Raw genomic sequence first — 22,831 nt, 5'->3', positions numbered from 1 at the left:
CAGTTCTATTAGGTAGCATTTGGAGAAGATTCTTTTATGTATGTTTAATAAGCTCAAAATGGAGGTAATGGGTTCGAATGTTTGGCCAGCTGGCTTCCATCGGGCAGATTTTGAAAAAACGAGACAAAAATCTTCAAACTTAGGAATAATGACAATAAATACACAGGCTTCCCAATATGGGAATATTGGATCTAGTAAGCATATATATATATATTTTTAAATGCATGCTTGGATATTCCTAAAACGCTCTTAGGCTAAAGTCTGGTCCTCAGTTTTGATGGTAAGAATATTATCCAACTTGTCATTGCCCGGAATAGTCAACTAACCATAAAGGAAACAAACAAGCAAGGCAATAGAAACAGAGGTTCTTTTCACGAGGAAAGATGTCGTAAATCCTGAAGACATGGCTTTGAGTATTTTGCTTTCAGACTGCAGACATCCTCAGGCATGTAATGCTCCCGCATATAGATGGTGTGTCTTTACATGGCTACTGAAATAAGGAAGCACCGACTTGTTTATGAATCTTGTGCTTTTAACTCAGCACCTTATCATGATCTCTAATTTGAAGATTTCATTGGAGGGCTGGGTCAGTCTTGTACTCTTCCTTCTGGCTGAAATACTGTCACTGTTAGCACCTTTGACTGCCGAGCTCCTGGTCATTTACAGGGCTTATCCTAAATGCCATTTCTAGGTTCAAGCAAACATGCACACAGAACTTCCTGGATTCTGTCTGCTTGGTCTTGTGTTTCTAGTGGCTCCTCCCACAATAGTTATCACACATTAGCATAATTTGCTGCTGCTGTTGATTTCTGTCTTGTCCCGTAGACTCTAAGAGAGGTGGTGTCGTCTGAGTCACTACTGTAGTCCCAGCTGCTTTGTTTCTAAGGGAAGCATTTCTGGTATAATTCAGCGAAAAACTTTCTGATTAGGGAAGAAATCTTAACTCTGGCCTTGTGTCTTGCGTGCTGTGATTTTTAAGACTCATTAACAACTGAATTCATGAATCTTTAAAGAAAAGTCTAACCACTTTTGATAGCTATGTGTTTGTTTGTTTCTTTTTTTTCTTTGACTCCTGCTTTGACCAAAATAATGTGAGAGGCCCGCTTAAAGACGTATCTAAAATATGGGCATAATAGCCAATAGGTAAGACAAGATGAAGAGAAAATATGGGCAAAATAGTAAGATAAAGGTCAGAAATAAAGTTCAGATACCTTCTTGTTCTACATAATTGCTGCAAGTGGATCTCAAATTTAATACTGCACGTTGTACTGGACAAAGCAAAGGACACTACCCATTTTGTTACAAAATGTACAGTGTTCAGAAGGTCAGAATCATGTTGATTGTTCAGTAAGGACAGGATCAAGACAAATGTTGGCCTTTATAAAAGACTGTACTCTATAGACAGGTCTGGTGCGTTTCGTAAAGTTGTTTATTCCTGGTGTCACTTAGTGAAAACTTAAGATATGAGTCTGCTGTATGACTCTTCAAAAAGGAAAAGTTTGGATAATGTGGTCTGAGCTCCCCAGCTCATAAGTTTAGCTAATCATATCAATTTATTGAAATGACCCAACTCAGAAATAAAATTGTATTTTTGTCCGCCGTTTTGGATGAAATCCTTCAATCTGAAAGCGTTTGAATTTGGGGATGAGTATAACTAAACAGCCAGCTGCCGAAATGCCAGAAAACATTGAGGGTTCAGGTCATGTCTTGCAATCGGTTCTTCTTCACCTTAAGTATTATGATAGCTGATGTGTATTTATATTAAATTTCTTTGGCACCGTAGCATATGTGCAGTTAATTTAAGTGAATTCACTTGTGTGCTTGACAAACACCCCTGCATTCAACTCCCTACCCATCCCTTCAAAAAAGAGGAAATAAAGAGGAGGGAGAATTATAATTGAAATAGAGTATGGTAAGTTTACTCACTCAGTGTGTGTATTACTTCAAAAAAAACCTGAGATGGGAAACATGATTGCATCATTTCTTCAGTGGGTGTCACTTCTATGGGCCTCTCATATTGTGAGCGTCTTGCTAACCCAAAGGTGATTCCAGTGTATAGAGATACATATTCATGTTCCACGATCTCTAAGAAGAATCCAACTACTTCCTCTGATTTTCAGTCAAAGAAACAGCAATATATTCTAATTCAGAATACAAAGAAAAAGGATTTTTAAAATTTGCCCTTTTGGAATTTCGGGGAAGTATGCATACTTAGGGAATTTTCAAGGGTAATTTTCAATGTTTACTTTTTTCCTTTGCCTGCTGCTTCTAGAACCTTACCCTCAAGAAAGATACAAGCCAAGGTGTATCTGTGGGAGAGGCAGTGTGGCATATACATAAGCAAGCACTGAGGTATCAGAAAGACCTGGATTTGAATAATGGGCTCCATTGCTTTTGTGCTGTACAACTTTTGACACGTGATTGAACTTTCCAAGTTCTCAGATTCCTAATATAGAGAATGAGATTAATGATGATCAGGTTGGTAAAAGAAATAAGATCATGTATGGGGAACACAACACCCAATGACACCTAATTCTTAGTGTTCCTCACTAGTTTCCTATAAATCAGTACCATTTTTGCTTGAGTTTCAAAAGTTTGAAAATAACTAGTGATAGATAACATTTGCCTTTAGTTATAACTCAAAGGTTATTTTTATATATATATGAAATTATATATATAAATATATATATATATAATTATATAGAATAGCTGAGTTGCTATTCTTTTTCTTAATTTGAATGATATTTATTTATCTATTTTTGGGTTTTTTTGTTTTGGGGATGTATGTTTATTCCTTTTTACATTTAATTTAATTTTTTTATGCAGCAGGTTCTTATTATCTATTTTATACATATTAGTGTATATATGTCAATCCCAATCTCCCAATTCATCCCACCACCCCCCGCCACCCCTGCTTTCCCCCCTTGGTGTCCATATGTTCTCTACATCTGTGTCTCTATTTCTGCCTTGCAAATTGGTTTATCTGTACCATTTTTCTAGATTCCACATATACGCGTTAATATACGATATTTATTTTTCTCTTTCTGACTTACTTCACTCTGTAGGACAGTCTCTAGGTCCATCCACATCCCTACAAATAACCCAATTTTGCTCCTTTTTATGGCTGAGTAATATTCCATTGTATATATGTACCACATCTTCTTTATCCATTCGTCTGTCGATGGGCATTTAGGTTGCTTCCATGACCTGGCTATTGTAAATAGTGTTGAAATGAACATTGGGGTGCACGTGTCTTTTTGAGTTATGGTTGCTTTTCTTACTAATATGCTTCCATCATATAAGAAGCATAACAGGAAAAGGAAGTGAGCTATTCAAGTTGTCCTATGCATGTGGTGTGTGTGTGTGAGGGTGGGGGGAGAGCACGAGCATAAGCTCGATGTTGTTTCTTTGTTCTGCTGGAAGGTTCCAAGGAGTTACTTCCATTCTTTCTAAACAGTTTGATTTTGAAGATTGTGGTTCTTCTTCTTCACAAATGTCTGTAAGAGTTTCACTCTGTGAAAATGCTTTAGTTCCAAAGTTTAGACCTAAGTCCTGAACCAAAGGCTGCTTGTAAAACTGGAGCCTCAAAGATCTCCACCACGCATAGAACATGGGGTGCACGCTCCTTTGTCAGACTCTGATAGAACAAATCAAGACAAGGATGTCAGAAAAAGAAGCCATCCTTCAGCAGGGGGCCATCTAAATTGTCTGGGACATGAAGGCCTACATACAGTTCCTCTAAGCTGTCAGAAAACCTCAATAATTTTCGTCTCATGTATAGTCATGAGATATTTAAATATGCATGGCTGCTGCTCCTTGTTGAACTTTCAGAAAGGACTGTAACATGATTTTCTCAGATGATGAGATATTTGTAGAACAGTTATATTTGCATAAATCGCCCTGGATGTTTGAATGGATGCACATGCAGTATCGACAAAAGCAATTTATTGATTAGTATCACAGACAATGAGAGACGATTCACTCCCAATGTGCTTTAAAATTCATGTCAACATAATAAACTAAATAGCATAACTTAGACATAAAGACTCCTTTTTCTAAGTAAGGGGCAAAGGAAACGCTTATGATATCATAAGTCACTAATATAGTCCAGATCATTTGAACTAAATTTGAGTCAAGGTTTACAAGAGTAAGGACATCACATACAACTCTTCTAGTCTGCCAGACAATTTTCAGGAGAATCCCATGACCACTGCTTCACGATATGACAAAAATAGTCATGATTTGTTACTGCCATGGTGTTGTGAGACATATCAACTGTTCAAAACCAGAAAAAATGTTTGAGCTATCTTTTGGTATTTCATGCCAATCACTTAATACAGTTATTTCAGTTAGTCTCATTATTAGTCAGGTAAACTCTAGAACTTCTTTTTATTTAATACTTTATCTTGACCTAGAATATTCTTACCTAGCATAACTAGGTGAAGATTTGACTGTTAGTAACTATTGTTCAGTCCTCCGTTTTTCCTAGGCCTTAGGGGCTAGTTGGATTTGTTCATTACAGGATTCTGTTCTGATTAGAGGATTCTTTGCTCCTCCTTGCTTCACAGATGCAGTGCCCTCTTTCGTTGGGTTATTGTCAGCCTTCCGCACCTGACTGTAACCTCTGTGAGGTCAAGGACTTCACCTTGGGACCCTATCATCTAGCCTAAGTTTTGGCCTTTACAAGGCATTCAGCAAATATTTGTTAAAGGAAAGAGAAAAGGAAGGAACAGTTGTATTTTTCCCTTTGCCTTTTAGGGAGAAAAAGGCATGTAGAGGGAGGACGTATGATACATAATTTTGAGGATATATAATTGTGTGACTTGTGGGTCACAAAAATTGTATCCTAGATCTGTTTGCTCTGGTATGTCACAGTTACCCCTGCCCTAAATCTGCTTTATTCTTCCCTGTTACTGTCCCCACACAAAATTTACAGCAGTGTGATGCAACAAGGCTATAATTCCCAATACCCCCATCTATGTATCTATGTTAAATTTGAGGATTTTCCAGTTTTTTTTTTTTTTTTTTTTTTTTTGGCTTTGTCTATATCATGGTGAATATAGAAAATTCTGAGACCTTTTAATGTCTGGTTGGAGTGTTTCCTTAATGAACTGTTCAGCGGTCCCAGCTTAAATATAGGTGTTGAATAAGGACTTAATTTCAAAATACAAAATCACAAGCATTCTCATAATATCATCTATTTTCAGTTGTGCTTAAAACGAAACTGTAAGTTCCTCAAGAAGAAGCTTTGTTATTTTATTTTAATTTCTGGACCCTCAGTGGTTAGCACCACGTTTTAGATTTTAACCCATACTGGATCTTTTAGCGCATCTTGAGAATGTCCCCTCATCCCCATTATCTGTACAGTTACTTTAGTTCCGGGCTCCACTTTATTCACCGTGATTCACAGCTACAGTTACTCATGCCTCCAGATTAGCTCCTCCAATATAGCATCCATTTTACTAAAATGATCAACTTACTAAAATACAAATACAGCCATTCTTTTATCTGTTCCTGGCTTCCCTTACCCCAGAGGATTGAGTAAAATGTGTGTAGCCTGGACTAGAGGTCCTGTTTGACCTGGTGTCTGATTTAGTCACCCATCTCACGCCACACTAGGCCTGCCATCTCTTGTTCCCACCTCAAGTCCCCATACACACACTCCTTGACCCACCACAGTCACACTTCCGTGGGTTTCAGGATATTCTGTGCCTTTGCTAACGCTTGGCTTTCTGTGTGGATTACCAGCTAACTACAGTCTATTTCTCCAAAACATAAGTCCTTGGGAGTAAAAGGTTAGCCCTGCCTTAGTCTTCCTTCATGGTCCTGTTTTGGATCACAGTGTGTACATTCGTCTTTTTAAATAGCACAGCACCTTAAAGTACCTCTCCATGAATAAATTCATGGAGAATGACCAATCGATCAAGTCTTGATGAGAGAATGAGGCTGCATATCACGCCTAAGAGGCCAGATACTCATGTCCCCAGCCTCCTCCAAAGCTAGGGCACAGCCATGTCACCCAGTCTCGGCTAATCAGTCACACCCAGACATACCCACCACAGATGGATCAAGAGCTAGGGACACAAAGAAGCAGGGGCAATGGAAAACCCGTCTTGTTGACAGCAGCAGCAGTAATATCCATGCTCCAGGGGTAGATGTGTTCTCTAGCATGAAATGGCAGCAGTAGTATAATCTCCAGCTTCCCATTTCCAAGGGTAGCAGCAGCAGTGCCCCAGCTAACTTGGTTCTGTGGTACTGTTTTAGCTTTGGTTCTGACAGCCCAGTCATCCTTTGTTTCAACTCATTTTGTAACTTTGGTTCCCTGATCTCCCCGGTGATTCTGCAGATTATGCAAAATAATTTAAATAAATGTTTTTCTACTTAATCTAGAGAGATTTTACTTCAGACGTTTGGCTTTTACCTTCAATAGTGTAATTGAAGAGTGTTGCTTCTATGAGTTCCATAACACCTTGTGCATAACTGTCACGGAATTTGTTGCATGTTATTGTGATCATTGTAATCTGTCTCATCGTCTCCCATGTGAATGTGAGCTTATTTTTATTTTTATCTTCCTTTTTAATTGAGGTGTAATTGACATACAGCACTGTGTAAGTTTTAGGTGTACAGCATGAAGATATGGCTTACAAGCATCATGAAGTGATTATCACAGTCAGTTTAGTGACCATCCATCGTCTCACATAGATACAGAATTAAAGAAATAGAAAAAAAATTGTTGTGATGAAAACACTTAGGATCTGCTCTCTTATCAACTCTCATATACAACATACAGCAGTTATGTATTTTATCACTGAAAGTTTGTACCTTTTGTCTGCCTTCATTCAGTTCTCCCTCCCTCCACCCCTTGCCTCTGGTAACCACAAGTTTGACCTGTTTTTCTATGAGTTTGTTTGTTTTTGAAGTAGACTTGACCTACAACACTATGTCAGTTCCTGTCACACAATGTAGTGATTCAGTATTTCTATACATTTCAAACTGTTCACCATGATAAGTCTAGTTACATAGAGTATGTCACCATACAACAATATTACATAGTTATTGACTATATTCCCCACACTGTACATTTCATATTCATGACTCATTTATTTTAGAATGTAAGTTTATTGAGGGCAGGAATTATGTTGTATTTGACTTTCTATACTTGAGGATAATGTCCAACAAAGACTAGGCTCAATAAATGCACACTGAATTTAAAAATACTCTACTAGTAACATAAGAGGTGATGACTCCAAGTTTGTAGTAGGTACAGTAAAACTGTTGGAAGATTTCCCAATTTTGGTTTTCTAGTTATAATTAATTGGCTATAATAAACTGACATTATAGAAGAAAAATAGGAAAAGAAATCTGGTGATATGCCTACACTCATACATTGAATATCTGAGTACTTTCTTTGGGTAAGATACTCTTCCAGGATAAAAATAAGTAATAATTATAGTAGTAACAACCAAAAGACAAAAAAAAGATCTGCTTTCTGAGACTAGAAATATGTAAGTAGAGCAGTGAACACAGCCTTATTGGGGCATGCTGCAAAGGAGAACTCTGGAAGAAGGTAGATGCTTAGCTAAGTGGCAAAGGTAAGTAGAAGTTAGCAGACACGGCTGCCCTAAATAGGGTGGTGAATGACATTTTAGGAAAAGAGTCATGTTAAAAACGCCAAATAAAGTTGTTTAATGGTATTTAAATTTTTAAATGTTATAAGAGAAATAGCATCACTTTGAAAAAATTTTGACTGAAATTACTAGATGGAAAGTGCTTTTCAACCCAACATAAGAAGTATTGCGGAATCTGCTTTGGCTTTTGGGCTGAGAACTTGTGGTTCTGGCCCTAACTCCTACAGTAGCTGACTGGGAGCTAGCATCCTGCTGCTTTGGTTTGCAAAGTCATCATGTATTTATTGAGAAAAATAGTCTCCCTTGATTTAGAGAATCCCCAGATGCATGTCACCCTGATGGCAAAGATGGGCTTCCTCTAGGCAGTAGAACGTCATTGTTGAAGTGGGACTAACATGGATGATAAATGAGTGTTTTTGCTGCTTGGAGGCATAGACAGTGAAAAAGCGTATCTTAGCAGCTCCTCCTCATCTCTTCCACTTACCTTCACTGCACCCGAGCAATGTGGAGGCACGCGAAAAGATCTGAAGATAAAATGAACCCCTCCTTTATTCATTGACTTGGGTCTGGTTACCATATGTTGCATATGCTAAGGAGGAAAAGGACTTGGGATTCTGGCATTGAAGTTAAAGGTTTAGTGAAAAGCAACATAGGTCATCTTTTAAGATTGGAGTAGAGGCTCAGATACAGAAAATTCTTTTGAACAATAGAATTTCTTGGTCAGTTGAGTAGAGGGGAAGAGAATCATTGTTCTGGGGTAGCTTACTTCAGAAAGTAACCATGCTTTTGTAATAGTTATCATTATACCACTAAACTTACAGGCCAGAAAGTTTGATTTATTCTCCCTGTTTAATGGACACTGCATTTAACCTTCAAGTCAACCTTTCTTTTCCCAGGGTTTACAGAAATGTTCATTGGGAAAGACTCCCGGTTTTGAATCTCATAGGTTTTGATAAATGTCAGCAAAAGAGTTAAAATATTGGCAGAATATTAGTTAGCTTATAGAACAGGAGGGAACTATATAAAGCCTAAGTTTAAGTGCTTATGGGGCCTACCTATGTTTTGCTGGTGGGGAAGTAGGACACCTTGGTTTTGAGTCCCGCTAAGCCTGTGCACAGTGAGGAAGAGTTATTTCCCAATGTCATTTCAGTGATCTAACTAAAAGGTGGGGTGGTCACCGTCTAAAAAGATGCTGCCTTTTGGGTTGCCTTTGCCAGAGTGTTCCACTCCACTGGAACAGGCAAGTATAGGTACCCCCAGAGAAAAATGCAGTGCTCATCAGAACAGAGGCAAGGAGGTAGGCCCTGGAATTAGTCAAATGGATAGGTCTGAAAAATAGAAGGACACTCCAGTCCAAGAAACATTAAATTAATACAAGTTTCCTTGGAAAATATCTATTTACTGGAGCTCAACTCTTTCCTAAATTATTTTGTATTTTGAACAGCTCCACGCGTGTAAATGTAGCCCTTTTGAGACCTGCACAGAGGGATCTGTTTACCTTTTATTTGGCAAATGGATCCCTGCTGTTAAATCTTTCAAGAGATTATAGGAAATTCTACAAAGCCCCACATCAATTGCATTAGCGCTCCCCAGGCAAACTGAAGGACAGCTAGATGATCAAGATCTCTGGCAGTAATAGTAGCCATCCTAAAGACGTACTGCATTAACTGACTGAAATGCTGTGACCTTGTGTAGCTCCAAATTTGCCTTTTCCCAGTTCTTCACATTTCTTGTTACTCTTTTGGCTGGATGTCATAAATAGCAAGCACTTAAAACATATTGCCAGTAATTATTAGATGGCATTATTCCATTGCATTAATATTTTAGAGGTGGTATTATTTATCAAGCAAGCTCCTTTTTAGGTAGATATGACTGGGATGTCCTCACACTCTACAAGCCATAGTAGTAGGATGACCCTTTGAGAAACTAGCATATAGGTTACAATGTAGGCTTTTACATACAAGGGGAAACATTAAAAGTGAAGTCATCATAATAATGATGAAGGTCTCAAGAGAAAAATTCAAGGTATATATTTAGAAGAGCTTAAAAATAAATGATGCCTATTGAAAATGTCGACCTATAAAAAAGGTTAATTTTCCTAAGGTATTAGTGATCCTTTGGATTTAAATTTGAAAGTTTAAAAAATCAACAGCACAAGGGCATACCCAGCATATTTTTTATGAAAGAAGATAAATTCCCTTGGGAAAGATGAAATTGTCAGAATTAAAACTACAGAAAGTTTGATGTATGGTGACTAATTATATAGAAATATGTTGTTTTCAATGTCTTAATCCTAGAGGCCACCGAAATTATAGCTTCTTCTGGTCAAAATTTTTTAGCAAAAATGTAATTACTCCTTCACTCCATATAAGGATCATGAGGGTTATTTTCTAAAAAGCTGATATACAGTGATGCACTTAGTACAAATTCTACTCTACACACTTTTGATGAACTAATGTAAATTGTGTTGTCAGTGTGTTCTTATGGGTGCTTTGTTCAGCAGTTACCAGCGAGTAATTAAGACAGGAAGTAGAAATTAGTGTGGCATACAGTAGGCTCACAGAGCGCATCCTGCTTTAGGGTTTGTGTAAGGCCAACTGGCCCGAGGCAGGGGAACGCAATCAGACGCACAGGTTGAAACTGACCTGGAGACTTTCCGGACCACCCAGTTCCAGAAACTGACCTGGGGACTTTCCACCCGGCCCAGCCTTCCCGCCTTTCGAGGGGCGGGACTAACGGTCCCCCACGATATCCGAAAAGACCACCAAGTAAGGAATACCCTGGGCCCTCCCGGATTCGCCACACCCCTTTCCCTTCTTCCCTTATAAATTCTGCCCAAACCCTCGCCCGCGCGCGACTTCCCTGGCCCCTTTCTCTCGGACCAGTGAACCTCGCCCGGGAGCGTTCCCAAATAAAGCTTGTTTAAGCTCTCCCCCGTTTCTTGGTGCCGTTCCTTACAGTTTGCATCATTTGTCTATTGGGATCCCAGTATATTTTTCCTCGGCTTTCTGGAAATATAATTGGCATATAACATTATTGAAGTTTAAGGTGTACAACGTGATGATTTGATACATTTATATGTATTTCAAAACGATTACCATGGTAGGGTTAGTCAGAGCCTGTCACCTCACACAATTAGCATTTCTTTTTTGTGGTGAAGACACCATCTTACTGTCTCAGCAACTTTCAAGTATCTAATACAGTATTGTCAGCTGTAGTCATCTTGCTGTACCTTAGATTCCCCAAACTTTCTTATATTATAACTGAAAGTTTGCACCATTTGACTGCCATGCCCTAATTACTTCCTCCCTAGCCCCTGGAAACTCCATTCTACTCTCTGTTCCTTTGAGTTCAGCTTTGGAAGCTTCCACATATAAGTGATATCATATAGTAATTGTCTTTCTCTGACTTATTTCACTTAGCATAATGCCTCCAAGTTCCATCCACGTTGTTGCAAATGGCAGGATTTCCTTCTTTCTCATGATGGAGTAGTAGCCCATTGTGTGTATGTGTGTATATACCGCATTTTCTTTATTCATCCATCCCTATATGGACATTTAGGTTTTTTCTTTATGTTAGCTCTTGTGAATAATGCTGCAGTAAACATGGGAGTGCAGATATCTCTTGGAGATCCTGATTTTATTTCCTTTGAATATATACCCAGAAATGTAATTGCTGGATCATATGGTAGTTCTATTTTTAATTTCTTGGGGAACATTCATACTGTTTCCCACAGTGGCTCTACCAGTTATATTCCCACCAACAGTGCATGGGGGTTCCTTTTTTACCACATCCCTGCCAACATTTGTTATCTCTTGTCTTTTTTTTTTTTTTGCGGTACGCGGGCCTCTCACTGTTGTGGCCTCTCCCGTTGCGGAGCACAGGCTCCGGACGCGCAGGCTCAGCGGCCATGGCTCACGGGCCCAGCCGCTCCGCGGGATGTCGGATCCTCCCAGACCGGGGCACGAACCCGCGTCCCCTGCATCAGCAGGCGGACTCTCAACCACTGCACCAGCAGGGAAGCCCTCCTCTACCCATATTTTAATCAGACTGTTTTTTTTTCCCCTTGGTCTGTATTTTTGCTATTGAGTTATATGAGTTTCACATATATTTTAGGTATTAACCCTGATCAGATATATGATTTCAAAATACTGTCTCCCATTCTGTAGATTGCCATTTCATTTTATTGATTATTTCTTTTGCTGTGCAGAAACTTTTTAGTTTGATATAATTAACTTATTTATTTTGGCTTCTGTTGCTTGTGCTTTTTGATGTCATACCCAAAAAATTGTTCTCAAAGACCAATATCGAGGACCATTTTCCCTGTTTTCTTCTGGGAATTTTACAGTTTCAAGTCTTCTGTTTAATCTGCTCAAGTTCAATTTTGTGAGTGGCGTAAGACAAAGTCCATTTCATTTTTCTGCATTGATTATCCAATTTCCCAATACCATTTGTTGAAGAAATTATCCTTTCCCCATTAAGTATTCTTGGCTTTCTTGTCAGATACTATTGACCATATAGGCAAGGGTTTATTTCTGGGCTCTCGATTCTCTTCTGTTGGTCTATGTGTCTGTTTTTATGCCAGTACCATACAGTTTTGGTTACTATAGCTTTGTAATACAGCTTGATATCTGAAATATCATGACTCCAGCTTTGTTATTCTTTCTCAGGATTGCTTACGCTATTAGGGGTCTTTGTAGTTCCATACAAATTTTAGAATTTTTTCTCATTTCTGTGAAAATTGCCACAGAATTGTGATAGGGATTGTATTGAATATCTGTCTAGGGTTTGGGTAGTATGGACATTTTAACAGTATTAATTATTCTGAGTCATTAACATGAGCTGTGTTTCCATTTATTCATGTCTTCATTAATTTCTTTCAAAGTCTCAGTTTTCAGTGTACAGAACTTTCATCTCTGATTAAATTTATTCCTAAGTATTTTATTGTTTTTGATACTATTGTGAATGGGATTGCTTTCCTTATTTGTTTTTCAGATGTTTTGTTGTTTATGTACAGAAATACAACTGATTTCTGTAGGTTGATTTCGTATCCTGCAAATTACAGGATTGGTTTTTTAGTTCTATCAGTTTTTTTGTGGGGTATTTAGGATTTTCCGTATATAAAATTATGGCATCTGTAAACAAAGACAGTTTTACTTCTTCTGTTTCAATTTGGATGCCTTTGTTTCTTTTTCTTCCTTGATTGCTCTAGTTAGAATTTCCAGTAATTTAAGAGTAACATACTAAATAGGAGTGGTGAGAGTAGGCACATTTGTCTCATTCCTGATCTTAGAGGAAAAGCTTTCCATCTTTCACTGTTGAGTATGATGTTAGCTGTGGGCTGATGATACATGGCCATTATTTGGTTGAGGCATATTCCTTCTATACCCAATTTGTTTTTTGTTTTTTATTTTTTTTATCATGAAAGAACCCAGTATTTTTTCAGATGCTTTTTTTTTTTTGTATCTGTTGAGGTGATCATATGATTTTTATCTTTCATTCTAGTGATGTAGTGCGTCACATTTATTAATTAGTGCATGTTGAACCATTTTTCTATCCCAGGGAAGAATCCTACCTGGTGTATATTCCTTTTAATGTGCTGTTGAATTCAGCTTGTCAGTACAGTTTACTTTTGAACAATGTGAGGTTTAGAGGTGTCAGGGTTTAGAGGTGTCTACTCTCTAAAAAAGGAAAATAAAAAGTAAATTCCCCAGAGGTCTAGTGGTTGAGACTGCACTTTCACTGCCAAGGACATGGGTTCAGTCCCTGCTTGAGGAACTAAAATCCTGCAAGCTGTGTGGCGTGGCCAAATTAAATAAATAAATAACTTTAAAAATAATAAAAAATAAAATAGAGGTGTCTACTCTCCACACAATCGAAAATCCACATAAAACTTTACAGCTGGTCCTCCCTGTCTGTGCTTCCTGAACTGCACATTCAATCAACCACAGGTCATGTGTTACTATAGTATGTGTTTAGGGGAAAAAAAAAAAACATCTGTAAGTGGACCCACACAGTTCAAGCTCATGTTGTTCCAGGGGCAACTGTATTTTGTTGAGAATTTTTCATTCTATAGCCATCAGGGTTATTGGCCTCTGGTTTTCTTTTCTTGTAATATCCTTATTTTGCTTTGGTATCAGAGTAATGCTGGCCTCATGAAATGAGTTTGGGAGTGTTCCCTCCTCTTCAGTTTTAAAGGAATTTGACAGGAATTGGTATTAATTCTTCATTAAAGGTTTCGTAGAATTCACCAAGGAAACCATCTGATCCTGACTTCTTTTGGTTGGGTGATTTTTGATCCCTGGCAATCTCCTTACTTGTTATGGTATGTTCAGATTTTCTATTTCTTCATGATGCAGTCTCGGTGGGTTTTGTGTTTCTAGAAATTTATCCATTTCTTCTAGATTATCCAATTTCATGGTGAATTATTATTCATAATAGTCTCTAATGATCTTTATTACTTCTGTGTTACCAGTTTTAATGTCTTTTCTTTCACATCTGATTTTATTTATTTGATTCTTCTCTCTTTTTTCCTTAGTTTTCTGGCTAAAGGTTTGTCAGTTTTGTTTATCTTTTTTAAAAAATACCATTTAGTTTTTTTTTTTTGTTTTTGTTTTTGCAGTATGTGGGCCTCTCACTGTTGTGGGCGCTCCCATTTGCGGAGCACAGGCTCCGGACACGCAGGCTCAACGGCCATGGCTCACGGGCCCAGCCACTCCGTGGCATGTGGGATCTTCCCAGCCCGGGGCACAAACCCGTGTCCCCTGCATCAGCAGGCGGACTCTCAACCACTGCGCCACCAGGGAAAACCACCATTTAGTTTTGTCAATCTTTCTGTTGTTTTTCTGGTCTCTAGATCATTATTTCTGCACTAATCTTTGTTATTTACTTTCCTCTTCTAACTTGGGGCTTAGTTTGTTCTTTTTCTAGTTCTTTGAGGTGTAAAGATACGTTGTTTATTTGAGGTCTTTCTTTTTATATAAATGTAGACATTTATTGCTATAAAATTCCCACTGAGGGGGCTTCCCTGGTGGCGCAGTGGTTGAGAGTCCGCCTGCCGATGCAGGGGGCACGGGTTCGTGCCCCGGTCCGGGAGGATCCCGCGTGGCGTGGAGCGGCTGGGCCCGTGAGCCGTGGCCGCTGGGCCTGCGCGTCCGGAGCCTGTGATCCGCAGTGGGAGAGGCCGCAGCAGTGAGAGGACTGTGTACTGCAAAAAAAAAAAAAAAAAAAAAAAATCCCACTGAGAACTTCTTGTGCTGCATTCCAAACAGTTTGGTATGCATGTTTCTTTTTAAATTTCCCTTTGATTTCTTCTTTGACCCATTTGTTGTTCAGGAGTGTGTTGTTTAATCTCCACATACTGTGAAATATCCAGTTTTCTTCCTGTTATTGATTTCTAATTTCAGAGCACTGTGATTGAAAAAGATACTAAAAGATACTTGGTATGATTTCAGTCTTCTTCAATTTGCTAAGGCTTGTTTTGTGAACTATCATATGATCTGTCCTGGAGAATGGTCAGTGTACTCTGGAGAAAACTGTGTGTTCTCTTACTGTTGAGAAGAATGTTCTGTATATGTCTGTTAGGGCCATTTGGTCTAAAGTATGGTTCAAGTTTAACATTGTCTTATTTATTTTCTGTCTGGATGATCTATCCATTATTGAAAGTGGGGTATTGAAGTCTCCTGCTATTATTGTATTATTTATTTCTTCCTTCAGATCTGTTAGTATTTGCTCAACATATTTAGGTGCTCTGATGTTGGATCCATATATATTTATTATTGATATATCTTCTCGATGAATTGAATTGACCTATTTATCAGTATCTATGGCCTTTTTTGTTTCTTGTATAGTTGTTGTTGTTGTTATTAATGCAGGCTTAATTCCCGTGGATAGAAGTGGAAGGGCTGCTACTGGTAAAAATTACTCATCAGAATTTAGGGACTCAGTGTCCTCAGCCCTATCAATTTCTTACCAAATGTCTGTATTCCAACTTCCAGGATTCTATTCCTTCCAAATAAATGCCCTTGTTTTAACCGTAAATAGCCTTTGAAGCATGGTGTTATAGTTTTTGGCTTAAAGTCGGTCATGTCTGATATAACACACCCCTGTTCTCTTTTGATTTCCACTTGCATGGAATATTTTTTTTTCATCCCTTCCTTTTGACCCTATGTGTGTTCTTAAAACTGACGTGAGTCATGTATAGTTGAGTCTTGTGGGTTGTTTTTTTAATCTATCCAGTGACTCTATGCCTTTTGATTAGATGATTTAATCTATTCACATTAATACTAATTATTGATAGGTAAGGACTGCTAATGTCATTTTATTAATTGTTTTCTGAATGGTTTGTAGTTCTCTCATTGCTTTCTCCCTCTCCTTCCGTCTTCCTTTGTGATTTGGTGATTTTCCATAGTACGCGTTGATTCCTTTATCTTTTGTTTATCTACTATAGGTTTTGCTTTTGTGGCTATCATGAGGTTTACATAAAACATCTTATAAATATAATAGTCTTTTTAGGCTGGTAACAACACAATTTTAATTGCATACAAAACTCTACCTTTTTACTCCGCCACCCTTTTATATTTTTGATATCACAGTTTACCTATTTTTATATCATGTATTTATTAACCTACTATTGTAGCTATAGGTATTAAATACTTTTTAATTTTAACCTTTATACTAAAGTTAAGTGTTTAAAACACCACCACATTACAGTATTAAGTATTCTGAACTTGACTCCATACTGGAATTTGATTACATACTTACCTTTACTAGTATGTTATATATTTTTATACATTTTCATGTTACTAATTAGCTTCCTTTCATTTTAGGTTGAAGAACTCCTTTCAGCATTTCTTGTAAGGCAGGTCTAATGGTTATGTACTCCCTTAGATCTTGTTTATCTAGGAAAGTCTTTATCTCTTCCTTATTTCTGAAGGACAGTTTTGCTGGGTAGAATGTTTTTAGTTCTCATTTTTTTTCTCTCACCACTTTAAATCGATCCTTCCAATCTCTCCTGCCCTTTACGATTTCTGCTGAAGAATACAGTGATAATCGTATGGGGGTTTTCTTGTAAGTTACAAGCTTTTTTCTCTTGCTGTCTTTAAGATTCTTTCTTTGATTTGATTTTTGACAGTTTTATTATAAAGTATCTTGGAGAAGATCTCTTTGAGTTGAATCATTTGGCAACCTATAAGCTTCATGAACTTGGATATCCAAATCACTTCCCAGATTTGGGAAGTTGTCAGTCATTATTTTTGAAAAAATCTTTGTACCCTTTTCTCCATCTTTTATCCTTCTGACACTCCAATAATTCACATATTGCTTCTTTTGGTGGTATCTGGTAGGTCACATATCCTTTCCTCTTTCTTATTTTTGTTGTTGTTGTTCTCCTCTAACTGGGTAACTTCACAGTTTCTGTCTTCTAATCTATAGATCCTTGTTTCTGCTTGATTCATTCTGCTGTTGATGTTCTCTATTGCATTTTAAAATTTCATTCATTATATTCTTTAGCTTTAGCATTTATTTGGTTCTTTCTTAAGATTTCTCTTTGCTAAACTTCTCATTTTGTTTCTGTGTTGTTTTTTCTGACTTCATCAAATTGTCTGTGTTTTCTTGTACCTCACTGATCTTCCTCGAAAGAGCTATTGTGAATTCTTTATTAGATGAATTGTAGATCTCCATGACTATGGGATTGGCTATTGGAAGATTATTGTGATCCTTTGGTAGTGTCATCTTTCCTTTATTGTTTACGTTTCTTGAAGTCTTACAGCGTTGTATTTGCATTTGATGTTGCAGTCACCTCCTCTGGTCATTACTAACTGACTTCAGGAGAGAAGTAACTTCCATCAGCCATGATAGGAAGTCTGAGACTTTCTTGGTCCTTCTGTGGATATCCCTGCTCCATGCTTCTTGCTCCCTCTTGTGGCAGAATTCTTAAGCTTATATGTCTTTTCTAGTCCTTCAACACACCAAGCTGGGTGCTGGCAGACTCCCTTTTGCTTTCCCAAGGGTGGAGCTAAAGCTCAAGTTTGTGGTCTCTCCCTGGTCCACAGATTTTTATTGGCTTTGTACACACAAGTTCACTAGATGTCTGCCAAAGCTCATGCTTGCCATCATCAGGGGCACAAATAGACAGCCAGTCACAGTTTGGGGTGTGAGGGTGAGGTACATGTAGTTCAGGAGGGTCTCTATGCACCTCACCCCAACCACTGTGGGCAAGTTGTCCCCAGCGGTTCATGGGTGGACTTCTTGATGGTGTCTGTGATGCACTTAGTAGGATCTGCATCCCTTTAATGCCTTCTGAGAGTCCCATCTGCCTCTTTCCCAGTGTGTTTTTATCCTTCCAGCCATGCAAGTCCATACTCAGGATGGGGTGAGGTAGAACTGGACCTCTTTGGCAGTGTCCCACACAGTGAGCTGGGTGCCCACTCCCATGCTCTCCTCCCCGCCCTGGGAGAGATCATTGGCCGAGAAGGTTTCTTCTGGCACTGAGTTGTGAGTCCATGAAGGAGAGGTGATGTGAGTAAAGTTAAACTGTTTCTCCTACCTTGTCCAATGCATCCAAACATATTTTGTCACTCAGCTGGTGTGCTGGAACTTCTCCACTGGAAATCTGACCTTCCACAAGGACTCACTTGTCTGTAGGGGCTTCTGTAAGACAGTGTTCTCCGGGGGCTCATGGGCCATGGCCAAGGAGAGCTGCATTCAGTTCATGGGCCACTGCAGGGTCCATGTCCGAGGTCTGTATCCTTACTACCTGATGCATGGGTGGGTTAGACTCTTCCTGGGTCCTTTGGTGTATTGTACTGTATCCCACAGACAAAGGCACTTTTGTCTATGGATGGATGACAAATTGTTGTTTTTGAGGGAGGGATATGACGAGGGACGTCTTATTCAGCCACGTTGCTGACATCACTCCTCCTACTATATTTTTAAGAAATTGAATATGAGTTATACTTGGGCATACTAAATCTAAATTGAAAGAAAAAAATAGAACAAGCATATTTTGTAATGAAAATATATATGTTAACTCAAGTGATTGTCTTTTTGAAGACTTGTACTGGATCAACTTCCACATATTTCCTAGTTGTTCTGTATGTTTTGCTAAATCTGTATAGAACACTCAACCAAATTGTAATTCTCTATCCCAAACACTTTTAAATTTCTAAAAAAAATCTCTTACTGAAGAGACAAACAGAAAAGCAGACAGAAGATGCTGGTTGGAGGCTAAGCATTAGTGATGAAAATTACTAGAGTAGAGTCAAGATCACGAGATGCTGAAAGTGAGGGGGAGGCCATGGGGCAGAGAATAATCAGGTGATGATTATTCTCTGCCCCAAGTAAAGGGGTTTATAACCAGGGAGGTGATGGTCCCTGGTTATAAACCCCTTTACTTCTAATGTTTTCTTTGAATCACAGTGTTTTCCAAGGTACTCCCTTAATGTTACTGAACAAAGTAAAGTTTCAGTTTCCCTGTACAGTGTGAACTAAGGTTTAACTGTAGCTTATTTTCTCTGCACAAATTTGCTCAGCCTTAGATTACTGCATTCATGTTAGGGTAATGGTTTTTGGTGGCAACCTGGATTGACAGCATAAGACTCTTCTTTTGAGCTGTCTGATTCCCAGTTTGACTGGTTTTTGTCTGATAAATATTATTTGCTACCTGGCATGTGTCCACTCCTTTTAAAGGTGAACTCATCCTCTGTGCACATTTATTATGTGAAAATATAAAACCTTGTTTACATTTCAGTGTGTACAAAAAAGCAACTTTGCCTTGAAGTCAGCCTTCTAAGTATAAAATGCATGAATTAGTTCACAGTGAAATTCTGAGTATTGTACATTTTTATATCATGACCTTGTATTATGCTCTAGAGGGACAGAGCTGGTGCCATGAGTCATAACAGAATTTCTAGTTATTTTGGAAGTTGTTTTTAATCATTGTGGTTTTGTTGTTGCTGTTTTTATTTGTTTACTCTTTATTAAGTATTTAAATAATTTGGTCAAAAATGTTTGAGAATTACCAAAAAAGAAAAAAAAAATGAATGTAAGCAACATAAACCAACAGTAGATGCAAAAGAAAAAATAAATGGGTTTATTTGGAAGGTTATGAGGCAACTCAAGGAATCAGAGGAAGGAACAAAGAGCTAAGCTTGGAACAGACAGGAAAACAGTCTAATAGGCCAGGAAGTAGGAGATGAAGATGTATCTCTTCAGGTCACCACCAACAGGGTGAATTAGCTCCAGCTCCATTTAGGCTTTCAGTTCTGTGCTCCAAACTCAGATACCAATGAGAAAGCAAACGAATGCTCTAAGACAAACATCAGATCTTAATATCCAAACAGTGACAAGCAGGAGTGACTGGTGCTCGTTACACATGTGCACTACCATATATGATATGGTAGATTTTCTTCTCTCTCCCTGTAATGCCTTATCAAGCACACTGGAAAATGTTCTAGTTGAAGCAATTGTCTTAAATTTCTGCAATAAAAGTGTTTTCCTTTTCCATTAAACAGATCCTCAAGAGAAATCATTAACTACTTAAATATTTGTAGATGATTCCCCAAAGCACTGGCTTGCTAAAAAGATAGGGAATGCAATTTCCCAAGCTTTACATCTGTAACAGGATTCATTAAGAGCCAGATTCCAATCATCAGGTGATTCAGTTAGCTCTACCTTACCCCACGACTTAAGGTATAAGAAATGCAAGTAGGAGGGAATTTATCACCACTACTGGCAAATCCCACAATATCTGAGCCGTCATTCTAATGGTAAGGGTCAAGAGGGGCATTTTTACACAATAAGAATGGCTTTTGCTCATTTGTGCTGAGCAGCTTGGAAAAAGAAATGCTATTTCATGTTTTTACAAATCCCAGAATTTCTCCAAAGCAAACTTTGTGGCTGTGGGGTTTTGATAATGGGAATAAATAAACTTTCTTTGAAATGAAGAAGTGCCAGTAGACAGGGCTTGTTGCTGAATTCTCCCCTGCAGGGGCATGAGTTTAATAAGGTGGCTGAACATTCTGTGTTGAAGCCCAGAAGAAATGAGACTTGTTGAGAAAGGAAATGACAGGGACCCATTGCATGCTGGGATAGGGATGAGAAACTTCTGGTTGTGTTTGCCATGGACCGTAATAAAACACTTTCCCAAAACTGTGGGAGACACTTACAGACAGAAAAGTTTCTAGTAAAACTAGCTTTATAGAGCTACCACTAATTGTTCAGTTGAGAAAATGCTGTGTAAAAGAGGAGAATCTGTGAGACTGCTTCTTTTTTGTTATATTCACTAGTTGGTTGTATTTTTGGATTCCACTTATAAGTGATATAATACAGTATTTTCCTTTCTCTGACTTGTTTCACTTAGCATAATGCCTATTTTTTGATTGAGTTGTTTGGGTTTTTTTTGATGGTGAGTTGTATGAGCTGTTTGTTTCAGCTTGGGTTGGTTGGCTCACTTATTCTGTTGTTGTTTTTTATGTTTCACATACAAATAAAACCATACAGTATTTACAAAAATACACATATCGACTTTTCCAAGATCTGAGTAAGCATATATAGAACTGAAATGCAAATACTTAGGTGTGGGTTATTATTCTGTTATGGAACAAAGTTCAATGAGTAGGGTAACACAGAGAAATAAGATTGAAGACCCTTTATTCTGTTTTAAATTTATTTTCTCTTCTCGCAACTTCTTTTGGCCACTGGCTTAATTTTCTTTGCCCTTTATTTTCCTTAGACAAGCCCGTCCCCAAACACCAAACATTCCATCCCTCTAGGCTTTGACTCAGCTAGTTTCCTCTGCCTGGAACATCCCCTCCCAAGCCCAGCTGCCTGGCAAACCCATCCCTAAGTAAAGGTTCTCTGTTATGTTCCTCTCTGCTCATCTCCACTCCTGTGTGTTGTTCCTAAGACTTATAAATATATCTGTGGCAGTACTTGTTTCATGTTGTCACTGTTAGAACATGAAAGATTATGAACTCCTCAAGGGAAGCTACAGATATTAAAAATGGTAGGGGAGAAATGAAAATCCTTGGGCGTTTCCAGTCCACATGCTGAGGAGAGCTTGTAACACAGTCCCATGGAAATAGTAAATGCTAAATAAACACTTGTTTATGTAGTAAAATTGTGGCATCTAAAATCCATAAATCTACTTGCCCTTTTCATTCAAATCTTTCTGTAAATCTCACGTCTCCAGAGAGCCTTTCATCTCACCTAGTGTAATACTAGGGGGACAAACCGCCATGGTAATCTGCTGGAGACACATGTATTTCCTCATTTCTTAAGGTTGGTTCAGCTGAGAGTTTATGATGGATTAGAAAACTTACACAGTGTTAACACTAGGTTTAAGATTGTAAAATTAGTGATTTTTCTTTTATCAGTGCTGTTGAGTTTGTTTAAAGCAAGACCTAATTAGTTTTCTTAAATGGAAGTTTAAACTAATTCTGCCCATAGATTAAAGGATTTGCTTAGTGCATTCGATACATGAAGTAGATTTTCGTAGATTTTTATGTTTGTCACAGAAAGATTAAGATTAAAATAGACGCACAATTGATATGTTTGGAATAGGACAAAGCCACATTGGTTCTATTGAGTTGGGAGATCAAAAATGAGTGTTTTCCCTAAATTAAGAAGAAAAATTTTACCATGAGAAACCATAAACCACCGAGTTTCAAGTGAAATCTCTTTCTGATAGGGCAGAACTATTACCTGGTTTAAGATCAACTTGCTTTAGCTTTTGCAGCCTTCAAGTTCTTAGTAGAGTCATCAGAGAAGGGAACAAGTGTAATACTAACTTCTCTTTTATTATTTTCCTTCAAAGAGAAGGGGCTTAGTCTGGGAGAAAAAATCCAGCTTTATTCAAGTTGTTTGGAGGAACACAGAGACTGCTACAAAGAGGCGGGAAAATATTCAATGCCTGGTATTCATTCTTCCCTCCTTTCCTCTCTTTCTTTCTTTTTTGCATTTTTCATCGTGTTCCCAAACAACCATAGAACACCCGCGCATTCCTGTTTCATAATGGTTAAGAGTGTGATTAAAAGTCAGATGCACCTAGGTTGTAAATCTAGCTTTGCCTGTTAGAGAAATGTGTGAGTCACTTATCTTCATCAAGATTCCATTTCCTTATTTAAAAAACAGAAATAATACTAGTTCCTTCCTTCAAAGGCTTTCATGGAAAGTAAATGAGATAATCCAGTGCATAAAATTGC

General features: G+C 38.1%; 1 protein-coding gene across 1 annotated transcript in view; it reads left to right on the top strand.

Annotated features, from left to right (window-relative positions):
• The window catches only part of GRM7 (glutamate metabotropic receptor 7), a gene marked incomplete at its 3' end in the record, with an annotated part of 570,397 nt that overhangs the window by 758 nt on the left and 546,808 nt on the right, over nucleotides 1-22,831 (top strand). The window lies entirely within an intron of this gene.

Source organism: Leucopleurus acutus (genome assembly GCF_964270905.1).
Source record: "Leucopleurus acutus genome assembly, chromosome: 10".
Classification (NCBI taxonomy): domain Eukaryota; kingdom Metazoa; phylum Chordata; class Mammalia; order Artiodactyla; family Delphinidae; genus Leucopleurus; species Leucopleurus acutus.
The sequence above is the reverse complement of the archived record's forward strand: the minus strand, read 5'-3'. Positions and strand labels throughout refer to the sequence as shown.